The following is a 12,087-nucleotide window of genomic DNA, read 5'->3' as shown; positions in this document are numbered from 1 at the left end:
AGAATTGCAGGGGTGCCAATACTTTTGGCCAGCACTGTATATCTCTAATTTAGAACGATGACTGCACTTCACTACAAGCTAATTGTGCTTGAGCATTGTTGAAGGTGATCTCTGAGAAATGTAGATGAATACACATTTAACACCTTCCTCTCTTGCAGTATATTTTAATCACAGGTAAAGTTCCCTGCCTTTAACCCCTTTCTGACATGGTAATACATTCCTGTGCCCTTGGCTTTATTGACCAGGGAGGTATTACGACATGGCGATCGCACACAGGTTGTGCGGGTGTGATAGCCGCCAGGTGTCAGCTGATTCTGACAGCTGGCACTCTGTGCCAGGAGCAGTGCCTGCACCGCTCTCCGCACTTTAACCCCCTAAATGCTGTGAAGACCTTGAGTCTTCCATGGGCATAACACTATTCAGACAACGCAGGGTGAGGGTAAAACAGTGTGGCAATACTTTATTGAACCACCAAACATATAGAACAGTCCCAGCAAACACCCAAGATGCCACAACATTGCACAGTCTCACCCGGCCGCTGGCCCGCCCAGAATAGATCAGCTGCAACTTCGGGACTTCCAGGGCCAGCTACCTCACTAGTGGCTCCCCACTTTTGGCGGGCTGCCACAGAGAGGAGGTAGCAGCAAGCTTAGGAAGCTGACAGTCCACCGAGGTACAGGGCAGGAGACCCGATGGTCCCACCTGGGCTTCTCCAAGAGCTTCAATGGGGTCAGATGACCGGCTGGTTCCAATCTGGCTTCTCCGAACGTCTCCATGGGTTCCAGGTGACCAGAGGGTCCCACCTGGCAACTCCAAACAACATATCCATGGGGCTAGATGACTTCATCGTCCCAACCTGGTTCCCCCAAATCTATCCATGGGTTCTCTGATGGTCAATGGAGCAGATCTATATCCTTCCAGTCATGGTCGTATACCCTTAGGCCGGAATCATGTAGAATGCAAATCTGGATTGAGCCATGCTATCCATCTGCTGTCCTGAAGAATGTCTATCTGATTCTCCATGATTCCCTTTTCAGCAGGATAGAAAACCCCTTTTTATATTTATATATGTGGCTAAGGTCATCAGTCACGTGGGGAGGGGGGGTACAGTGCTCAGGTCTCATTGGTTGAGCTAAATCCCCTGCTCTTGTAAATAAACTAGCTGACTTTAGTACAATTGATAATCAGCATATTAACAAACATTGTTTCCAAACCAAGAGTAGTCAATATTGTCAACACAAAGATAATAGTGTATTTCTCTTGGCTTAACAAATTTAGAAGTCTGGCTAATTAAGATTAGAAGCTGTGTGGTCACAAAAGCGATAAAAAGTCATGTGCCCAATAATGGTACCAATAAAAATGTCAACTTGTCCAGCAAAAAAACAAGTCCTTACATGACTGTCAGCCAAAATATGGAAAAAAGTTATAGCTCTCAAAATATGGCGATGCAAAAACTAGTCTCTGCAGAAAAAAAAAGCCTCCCAAAGATCGCAGTATAGCTGGGCTCACATTTATCCTGCTCTGAACGCTTATGCCGGGGTATCCGTGTAAATCTCTGAAATACGTGCTTCAGATGGAACCCTCGGCGGAAGATTCCCTGTAAGGAGGCAAATGGAGACGCCCTCTGGCCTGTGATCCCACGGTGTCCGTCTTTTCATTAGGCATGCATAAAAGTGCCTTCGGCCACAGTTTTGTGAACCTCCTTTATTTAAAAAAAAGAAAAAAGGACACCACTAAACAGAGGCCAGACGGAGTCCAGACTAACCCTGCTGCCTCATTAGAGTGAATGGATCCCTGGAGTTAGGGTTGTATTAGGACTTTAAAAAAAAAAGTCTCCGCCCCGCATGTTTTGCGTCTGTTATACAGCCAAAAAAAAAAAAAAACACGGGGGATTGCCTGCCATACACGAGCAATCCCCCACACTTTTCTTTTTGGGGGGTGTCTAACAGTGAAAATGCGTGGATTCGAGCATCTCACTCGAGCACCCGCTATACTTGGTGCATATCCAAGTACCCGATGCAAACTCAAGTAACGAGCACTTGCGCGCAAAACTAATGACAACTTATTCAACATGATGACCTAATGTTATTGTCAGGAAAGTATTAGTATCAGGAAAATGTTCTTCCATATCTGCCTGACATAGATGTTCACCCCCCTCCCTTATTCCCCTTCTGCTCAGCACAAAAGCCCCAATTAGCACACGCCTGAGAAATAGCTAATGCAAACGATGCCAGGCAAGGAGTGTTATAACTTTGTTAGGAAGCAAGCATCTTGTCTATGAAAGATGCAGGAGGTAATTAAAACACAGACCTGAGATAGATTGACACCTTCTCCCAGGCCAGAGTTTGGAGGAAAGAGGAAATGGTTCGTTAAGTTCAAAGGCACTCACAAACAATTCCCGGCCACCAGCCATAGCCAGATAGACTCCGATATGAAATATTATGAGTTCCATACGTCCGACAGTAACGAGACCCATATGTGTAGTGACCAAATCAGCCCAGGAATGTATAGGTAGTTTTCCAGGGCTGTAACCAAAATCAGGGAGCTGTAGCGCAAAAACACCAGAATAGCAGACTGCAGCTATGTGATGTGTGATATCTAAATAAAGATAAAATCATAAGGGAAAAAATGGCGTAGTTTGCAAGCTTCTGCGATCAACGAGCGATGAGTTATCACAGAAGTTAGCGTTTTTAATAAAAATGTACAGGCTGGAGACCGGCCCACATGATGTCACCACAAGGAGCGTGTGGGCAGATCTCCCCTTAGGTATAAGACAATCCATGGAGAAGACAGTAGCACTCATTGCCAGGGGCGGAATAAGAATTATTTTCAATAACAGCATAATCTAACTGGAGAGCCCCTCCTCCACCTATATTGAATCGTCTCAGCGATCGTATAGTGTAAGTTTTCTTCTTTCCTCCTGTTTATTTTATGTAACTGCATATGTATTTTAATGTCCCCTTTGTAACATCCTTGTATATATTTTTCCTAAACACTGCCTCCCTTTTGGATTAAATATAAAATTTAATAGTCCTGTTCCTTTTGTTCTGTAATAGTTCCCTTCCCCGAAGCCATATACGCTACCAAAATGTAGGCGTCCGGACTGTATGATATTTCAAACTCGGCCGGTGGTGGCAGAGAGAATTAATAATTGGGCTATCTTGAAGCTGACAATGACCGTACGGAGGGCGTTAAACACGAATTCAAGGCTGTGGAACCCAGGGTGTTGCGTCATACACTCACTGGTTGCTTACCGATACCAACGTAAAGAGTAGTCTGGATCGCGTGCTCACGACTCCGAACAAAATACGCACAGCATGACGGCACGGTGAGATATTGCATGATCTCCCCGGTGTCGTCCCTCTGTGTGTGTTGGAATTCCTGACAGTTATCAAATTCTGTGTCGTACCTCTGGGTTCAAAATGTTCACTGTACCCCTTGATAAAATCCTTGAGGGGTGTAGTTTCCAAAATGGTGTCACTGGTGGGCGGTTTCCACTGTTTGGGAAGCCTCTGATGCACCTAAATGCGACACAGCGTCCACTAATTATTCAACCAAATTTTACATTCAAAAAGTCAAATAGCGCTCCTTCCCTTCTGTGCCCAAGCAGTGGTTTTCCCCCACATATGGGGTATCGGCGTGCTCAGGAGAAATTGCACAACAAATTTTGGGGTCTAATTTTTTTCCTGTTATCCTTGCGAAAAAAAAAAAAAAAATTAAAAATGTGTACAATTTTTGTGAAAAAAAAGTTAAATGTTAATTGTTCCATATTCCAAAAATTCCTATGAAGCACCTGAAGGGTTAATAAACTTCTTGAATGTGGTGTTAAGCACCTTGAGGGGTGCATTTTTTAGAATGGTGTCACTTTTGGGCATTTTCTGTCATAAAGGCCTCTTAAAGTCACTTCAAATGTGATGTGGTCTCGAAAAAAAAAAAAAAATGGTTTTGTAAATTTTGTTGGAAAAATGAGAAATCGCTGGTCACCTTTTAACCCTTATAACTTCCTAACCAGCACAATTTCGGAACCAAAATATTTTTGATGTAAAGTAGACATGTGAGAAATGTTATTTATTAACTACTTTTGTGTGACATATCTCTCTGATTTAAGAACATGAAAATTCAAAGTTTGAAAATTGCAAAATTTTCGCCAAATTTCTGATTTTTTTTTCTCTTTTTTTCACAAAAAAAGCCAGTCATATCAAATTTTACCAGTATCATGAAGTACGAGATGTCACGAAAAAACAATTTCAATCAGTGGGATCCGTTGAAGCGTTCCAGAGGTATTACCTTAAAGTGGCCTGGTCATTAATGTGCAAACAACCTTGGGGGTAAAGGTGTTAATGTGGACTTGCACACCGAGCCCACACCTTTCCTTGCACATGATGGCTGATCTAATCAGTCATCATGTGCCTTAACAGCCATGAGTGGAGCAGTTTATCCACTTGCAGCTATTAACTGGTTAAATGTCTGTCAATCACTGATGGCAGGATTTAACACGTGCTGGCAGAAATTGCATCATTGGTCTCCCTGTCACGTGATTATGGGGTGCTGATGGTTTGTTATGACAACTGAGGGTCTGCAAACCACCCCCCCCCCTCCATGCCAGTCATTACAATCCTCCTATGAACACCAGCCCGTAGCCGGCGTACAGTATACAGCAGATCGTGACTTCTGCTATACATGGCACAGGCGATCAGACGATCCCAGCTTCAAGTCCCCTAAGGGGACTATTAAGTCGATGTGTTCTATTTTTCATACTTTTAAAACCTACGTTTAAACCCTCTTCCTTTTGCTCCATTAAAAACCATTTGAAAAAGTGCACATTTGGTATCAGCGTTCAGAAATGTCCTATTTATCTAAATATAAAAACAAGTAATCTGAGGGAAAAACTAACAAACCCTATACATGTTTGGTATCTGTGTACTCATACTGACCTGGAGAATAATATAACAAGGTCAGTTTTACCATATAGTGAACATGGGGTAAAAAAAAGCCCTCATATGACTATGGGGACAGAAAAATTAAAGGGTTATGGCTCTTGTAATAAGGGGAGGGAAAAACAAAAGCAGAAAATCACAAGGTCATGAAGGGGTTACATAGTAAACACTTTTCTAAATACCTTTTTGCTTGGTCTACTGCACTCAGGATTCCAAGATGGCGGCTACCATCAATTACAACCTGTCCTAGATCTGAGGACACGCGCTCTGAGTAGGAAAGGCTGTCAGGCACAAGACCAAGGGCAGAGCAGCGGCATTATGATCGCACATGCCCCCGTTCAGTCAGCCTGACCGTTTTACTGGGTCAGTCCTACTTCGTGTCCTGGCAGTTGCCATGTTTAAAATCCTGAGTGTGCAGTAGATAAAGCAAACCTCTGCTAAATGAAGGTATTCAGAAATAGGAATAGTTTGTAAATGTTTTATTACATTTCTTGGAGAACCCTTTTAAGCTTTTCACACACAATCTTGCAGACTAATCCTGCAAACAGGCTGCCAAGCAAGGAGCAAAACGCTCAATGGGGTGAAATGATCTGAGCAGCACAAAAGTCATTTTCAGCAGTGCGCCATCCTGTGTAATCAGTAAGTATCCCAACACAAATGATGCCGTCCACTATAATACGCCCTTCCGAATAGATCTACCCGAAAGAAAGAAAGGGGAGCAGAGAGATGCGTCTAAGGATTAATCCAAATAAAATCAGATTCTTTATTGAAACATTAGCAATATAAAATTGATATAAAGGAGAAGTGACAGAGTGCCACACCACCACAGGTATACAGGTTCCCACAAGCCGCAAACAATAATTATAGGACAGCGATCCAATGGTAGAACAGCCCCAAATTCATGCACCCCTCACTCAGTAATCAGGGCATAAACCTCTCCAACAAATAGAGAAAATACAGAGGTATAAAAGGCAGGCCAATCAGTATCAGACGGTATGAACTATGCTTCAAGTTAGAAAAAGGTAATTTTTATATATAGACCATCAGATATACGATTAGACCTATCACCTAAATGTAAACATATATAACCTGATGAAACGGCTATAGTATCAAGAGGGACAAAAGGAATGATTTCATAAATCCAGTAAAGATGACAAGTAATTCTTAGGGGAAACAAAATACATACATAGTGTGTAATCATATACAACCTGGTGGCGGGATGTAGGTACCCCCTGAGGAAGCCGACGCAAAACGCGCGTTGGGGTAACGTACATCCCACCACCAGGTTGCACAATAATTCTGCTATGTTTAACTGTTCAAGCAAAGTGGATGTGATTTCATGAGACGTGCGCCTGCTATTAGAATTCAACAAATAGTATTTTATGTTATTTATAAGTTAGTATTTATCTATATTCCTGTCTCTTCACCTGTTTTTGCAAGTGTTCTTCCTTTCCCTTTTCTTTCTTTGCTTTTCCCATACCTTTTCTTCCCCTCCTACCTTTTTAAATGTTTTATATATAAGGTATCTTATATGTATATCGTAACTCCTTTCTCTTGCTTATCTTGTCCATACCAATCTTTTCCATTTTCCCTCTATCCCTTTTTAATTTTTTCTTTTTCCTTACTTTTCTTTAATAAACTATATTTTTCCTTCCCCCTTCTCATCCTTAACCCTTTATTTTGCCTATATCTTTCATCCCTTTAAATTTTGCTTTTATTTTGTTCTTGTTTGCTTCTATAAAACTGTGTATTTATAATATGTATCCCCTCCTTTTTCTTTACCCCATTTATGTAAAAAATCCTTAATAAAAACTACTTTACCAAAAAAGGCGCTCACTGTGCACCCAAGGACGCTGCTGCGGTTTTGGTGCTTTTTTTTCTCTAGGTGCTTCTATGTGAAGCCTAAAAAAAAAGGCAGATACTATATTAAGTGCAGAATCAGTTTTTCTATACTATTAAAAGCACATTAAAAAAAGCGGCTTCACACCTGCACCAAAAATGCATCAAATAAGGGGGAGAAGATTGTTATTGCGTAGTTTGGTGCCGACATCTGCTGAAAACAAAAAACACAGTATTTCTGCAACGTGTGAACTCGCCCTTACAGAAACAAAAAAAGTCATATGTCATGTAGTGAAGCTACATAAAGATGAGAAAGTTCTGGCGGCTCCGACTGTGAATGAAGGAACAAAAAATAATTCACAGGTCCCAACTAGAGAGGAGCAGGACGCACAGATGACGTTGCGCTGCCCCGGGTGATCAAAAGCCGCCGGGGACACCGGAAGATAAGAGACTCGCGGCCTCCTGTCCAGCCGCCCAGTACCACTCATCTGGACGCTGGACCAGAGACCCGTGAATTGATCCGCTCATCTCTAGTCCCAACCATCCCGGACACAGCAGCCAGTCCCAGATTTGGGTCTTCGCCCTGCAGTCTCAAGCGTCTGCTGAGTCCCTCACTGCCAGAGCCCCTCTGACAACTCTTCCTGCCGGGGGATAAAGATAATGGTAAATGGCTGTGGATTGGGGTGTGGCCAGTGGCCAAAAATTGCCGTGGCGTGCCACATGAGGTGTCCCTCTTTCGGTTATTCAAAAGTTGGGAGGTATGGTAACGTCATCTCTTAACCATCTAACATAATGTAAGTGTTGTATCTAATCTACGGTGGTGTACCGACTATTATAACAATGTAGCAAACCCTATTCCTAGTGTCAGAAAACCTGGATAACGTGTTACTTATTCAGTGTAACAGGCTCTAAGTGAAGATGGTCTTTAATGTGCCTTTTTGGCTTGCACCACCCATGGTATCACCACTGTGTGTGTAATGTATACTTCGCAGATACAGAGGATTATAATGTAAAAGTCAGTTTATTTGAGATAAACTTGAGTCAAACTGGCGTTCAGCAGATTAATCTGAATAATCTGTAATTGTTTTTGCTATGTATACCCCTTTCACATCATGGAATAAATGGCGCTATAATAAATAAGAATAATTAATGTGCTGTAATATATTTCTGGGATAGTTTCACAGAAACCAGCCTGAGGGGTCTGGTGGCTTTTGGGCAGCTGATCTGCTCTCAGGATGTCCCCAGGGCAGGCTGTGGAGTCTACGGAAGCTGCAGCAACAAGCGGCTGACCAGAGGTTCCTTTTGAAATAACATGAAGGGGATGATTAATGGAAATCAATGAGTCTACAGTCATATTCTGTTCCTCTAAGATCTAGATATTAACATGTAGTTTAATAGTAGGTGGCATTGTGGAGAAATCCAGGTCTTTGTACCGCTGCCTGCAGGTAGTAATGGTTTAAGGGGCTGGAGCCATTGCCAGTTGATGAGAGAATCCTAGGAAATTCTGTAGTCACCGTGCCTTCATGGCACTGCACCAGAGCACAGCTTGGCATACTAAGTGGTGACGAGCCGCCTGAGGCCTGTGCCTAGTTTCCTTTGGTGGCCCCTGTAATATCAGCACTTAGTATCTGATTCATCAGGACTTAAGCCTGGTTTAGAAGTTATTCCAAAATGTTGCAACACTTGGAATTTCCTTGCTAATTCTGGCCAGATATGCCAAAGTGAGCAGAGGAAGGGCGGGACGGGGCATGTGGAAGCCCACGCGACAGATTCTTTAAAAATTCACTTTTGTGGCATAACCTTACACCAGAAATGTCCTCCAGCCCCGCACACCAATAAGATGTTCCATCATTATGTGGCATGCATCTCTTAACGAATTAGGTGCATTTACTCCTGCTCACCCATCATTAAGACTTGTGAACACAATGCCAGGCTTAATGAATGGGGCCCTTAATGTACTGGGGGTGGGGGGTTAATGGGAAGAATACTGTTAGAGTAGAATGGAGCAGCACTGGAACAAGAAAAATGTGCATTATTATCTTGTAAAATGTTTCCTTTTATTGGACATCATAGGATCGATGGCTGGTATAATGGGGCATTATGACTTAAGGCAATGTGGCTGCAATGAAACAATATGCCTGTGGGCACTATAAGCGTTATTTTGAGGCACTATTAGGTCTATTCTTCAAACAGTTTCTAGAGTAAAAATACTTGAACTGTCATAAGATTTTTGTGCACTTTTGATGTTATTGTGCCAGTCCAGCCCAGCCCAGCTTCGCCAACTTATTGATATGTATGGGAAATAACGACCGTGACATACAGTTGCACCAAATTCATTCACCCCTGAGCCTGTTTTCACCTTGCTGACCAGTGTCACTTTATGTTTTAATAATTCTGGAACTCTTCAACCAATCCCAGTTATTGTGAGATTGTTTCTCCGAGACACATTATAATTTATGTTAGTCATAAATTTAGGTCCAAAGTTTTTTTTGCATTTATTAGTGAAAATATCGGAATTTTGTCGAAAATTTAGAAAATTTTGCAATTTTCACACTTTCAATTTTTATATCCTTAAAGCAGTTAGTCATGCTGTACAAAATAATTTCTAAATAACATTTCCCATGTATCTACTTTACATCTGCATCATGTTTTATTTTTTTTTTTTAAGAAGTTAGAAGGGTTAAAAGTTTATCAGCAATTTCTAATTTTTCCAACAAAATTTACAAAACTTTTTTTTAGGGACCACATCAGGTTTGATGTGACCTTAAAGGGCCTCTAACACAGAAAATGCCCAAAAGTGACATCTTTTTAAAAAATGCATCACTCAAAGCGCTCAAAACCACATTCAAGAAGTTTATTAACCCTTCAGATGCTTCAGAGGAATTGAAGAAACGTGGAAGTAAAAAATGAACATTTTAATTTTTCCCACAAAAAATGTTCATTTATCCCCAAATTTTACATTTTTACAAGGGTAATAGGAGAAAATAAACCGTTCATTTTTTCTGTAATTTCTCATGAGTACGCCGACAACCCATATGTGGTGGACAACTACTGTTTGGGTGCATTGCAGTGCTCGGAAAAGAAGGCGCGCCATTTGACTTTTGTAGTGCAAAATTGGCTGGAATAGATAGTTCACACCATGTCGCGAGTGCAGAGCCCCTGATGTGTCTAAACAGTCGAAACCCCCCCCACAAGTGACCCTATTTTGGAAACTACACCCCTCAAAGAATTTATCTAGAGGTGTGGTGAGCAGCTTGAACCCACAGGTACTTCCAGGTACTTCACAGAATTTTATAATGATCCGTGTAAATGAAAAATTACATTTTTCCAACAAACATGTTCCTTTTGCCCCAAATTTTTCATTTTCACAAGATTAACAAGAGAAAATGGACCATACAATTTGTTGTGCAATTTTTCCTGAGTACCCCATGTGTGGTGGAAAAATACTGTTTGCGTGCATGGCAGAGCTTGGAAGGGAAGGAGTGCCAATTCAATTTTGGCTGGAACAGATTGCGGATGCCATGTCACATTTAAAAGCCACTGACATGCCAAAACAGCAGAAACCCCATTTTGGAAACTATACCTTTTGAGGAATTCATCTAGTGGTCTCGTGTGCATTTTTAACCCTCGAGCCTCAGAATTGTATAACTTTGGGCTGAGTCAATGGAAAATTACCATTTTTTCCTCTAAAATGTTACTTTGGCCTCAAGTTTTCAATTTTCAAAAGGCATAATAGGAGAAAATGGACCATCAGGGTATCCATCTAAATCTCCAAATGACGATTCAGATGAAACCCCGAGTGATCCATTCACTATAATGAGGCAGCAGAGATATTCTGGACTCCATCTGGTCTCTGTTCAGTGTTGTTCTTCTTTTCAGAAGTGCACAAAACTGTTGTCAATCGCACTTTTATGCACGCCTAAAAAGACGGACACCGCCGGATCATAGGCCAGACAGAGTCCACAGTGCCTCCATCTGCCTCATTGTAGGGAATCTTCCCCCCAGGGGTTCTGTCTGAATCGTGTATTTCAGAGATTTACACGTAAACCCCATTGTAAGCGCTCAGTGCAGAATAAATGTGCGCCGAGCATTTCTGCGATTTTTGGGAGGCTAAATGAACAAATCAACAGCAGGTGAAGAATTTGTTTTATTTATTTTTTACGCCGTTCCTCATGTGGTATAAGTGATTAGACAACTTTACTCTCTGGGTCGGTGCGATTGCAGCGATTACAGCGATCGCTTCATGTTTGGCAGCTGTCACACACTAAAAGATGCTTTTTTTTTTTTGAGAACTATAATTTTTCTACATTTCTGCCAACAGTCATGTGAGGGCTTATTTTTTGCGGGATGAGTTGGCGTTTTCATTGGTACCATTTTCAGACACATGACATTTTTTGATTGCTTTCTTTTCCAATTTTTGGGAGGTAGAATGAACAAAAACAGAAATTGTTAACTATTGTGACAGAATAGATGTGGTTGTTCCAGACGCGGCAATATGTTAACTTTTTTGTTTATTTTTGTTTTTACATAAAAATATGTATTTATGGGTATAATTTTTTTTATTCCTTTTTCATTATTTTGTGATTTTTAAATAAAATATTTTTACTATTTTTTTATTCTTTTTTTTTTCTTAGTTCCTCTATGGGACTTTAACTTTTAGCAGTCTGATCACTGGTATAATGCATTGCAATGCACTACCATTGCAATGCTTTATACCTGTTTGAGAAAAACATGCGTATGTGTCTTTTTATATAATGTATGTAAACTTCTGGTTTCAACTGTATGTCCGTAGGAGAGGAAAGTGAAGCCAGTGCTGATTGTCACGCCAAAGATGGCTGCCCTCCTATTATATAAATCTCACTTTAACTCCACCACCAGCCTATCACATTCCTAGTTCCACATCCAACCTCCATATCAAACCCAGTAATAAATCCTTGTCAGGACCTCAATAAACCCAGCCTTTTTGAGGCCTAGTTCTGTACGGCCATTAATAATGCACTGGTGTAAATAATATGTGTGAGGTAAATTGTGTGGAAAACCGGATTGTAATCAAGCTATGATTTCTTCAATTGGACTGCAATGTCCTGGACCATACGACTTGTACCAGTCATGTGACTTATGCTGCCCCAGGACTACAGCCATATTGGCCAAAGCTGTGATATCACAGAGGCACATACCAGCATGTGGAAGCATGGCGACATAGCGATGACATCACAATGGCAGGTGCCGGAATGTGGAATCCTTGACAGCGATGACATCACAATAGATGGCAGCTTGTGGAATCTTCATGACATAGTGATGACATCACAAT

This window comes from Phyllobates terribilis, unplaced genomic scaffold (genome assembly GCF_046119375.1).
Source record: "Phyllobates terribilis strain yellow unplaced genomic scaffold, ASM4611937v1 Scaffold_10__3_contigs__length_209671492, whole genome shotgun sequence".
Taxonomy (NCBI): domain Eukaryota; kingdom Metazoa; phylum Chordata; class Amphibia; order Anura; family Dendrobatidae; genus Phyllobates; species Phyllobates terribilis.
The sequence above is the reverse complement of the archived record's forward strand: the minus strand, read 5'-3'. Positions refer to the sequence as shown.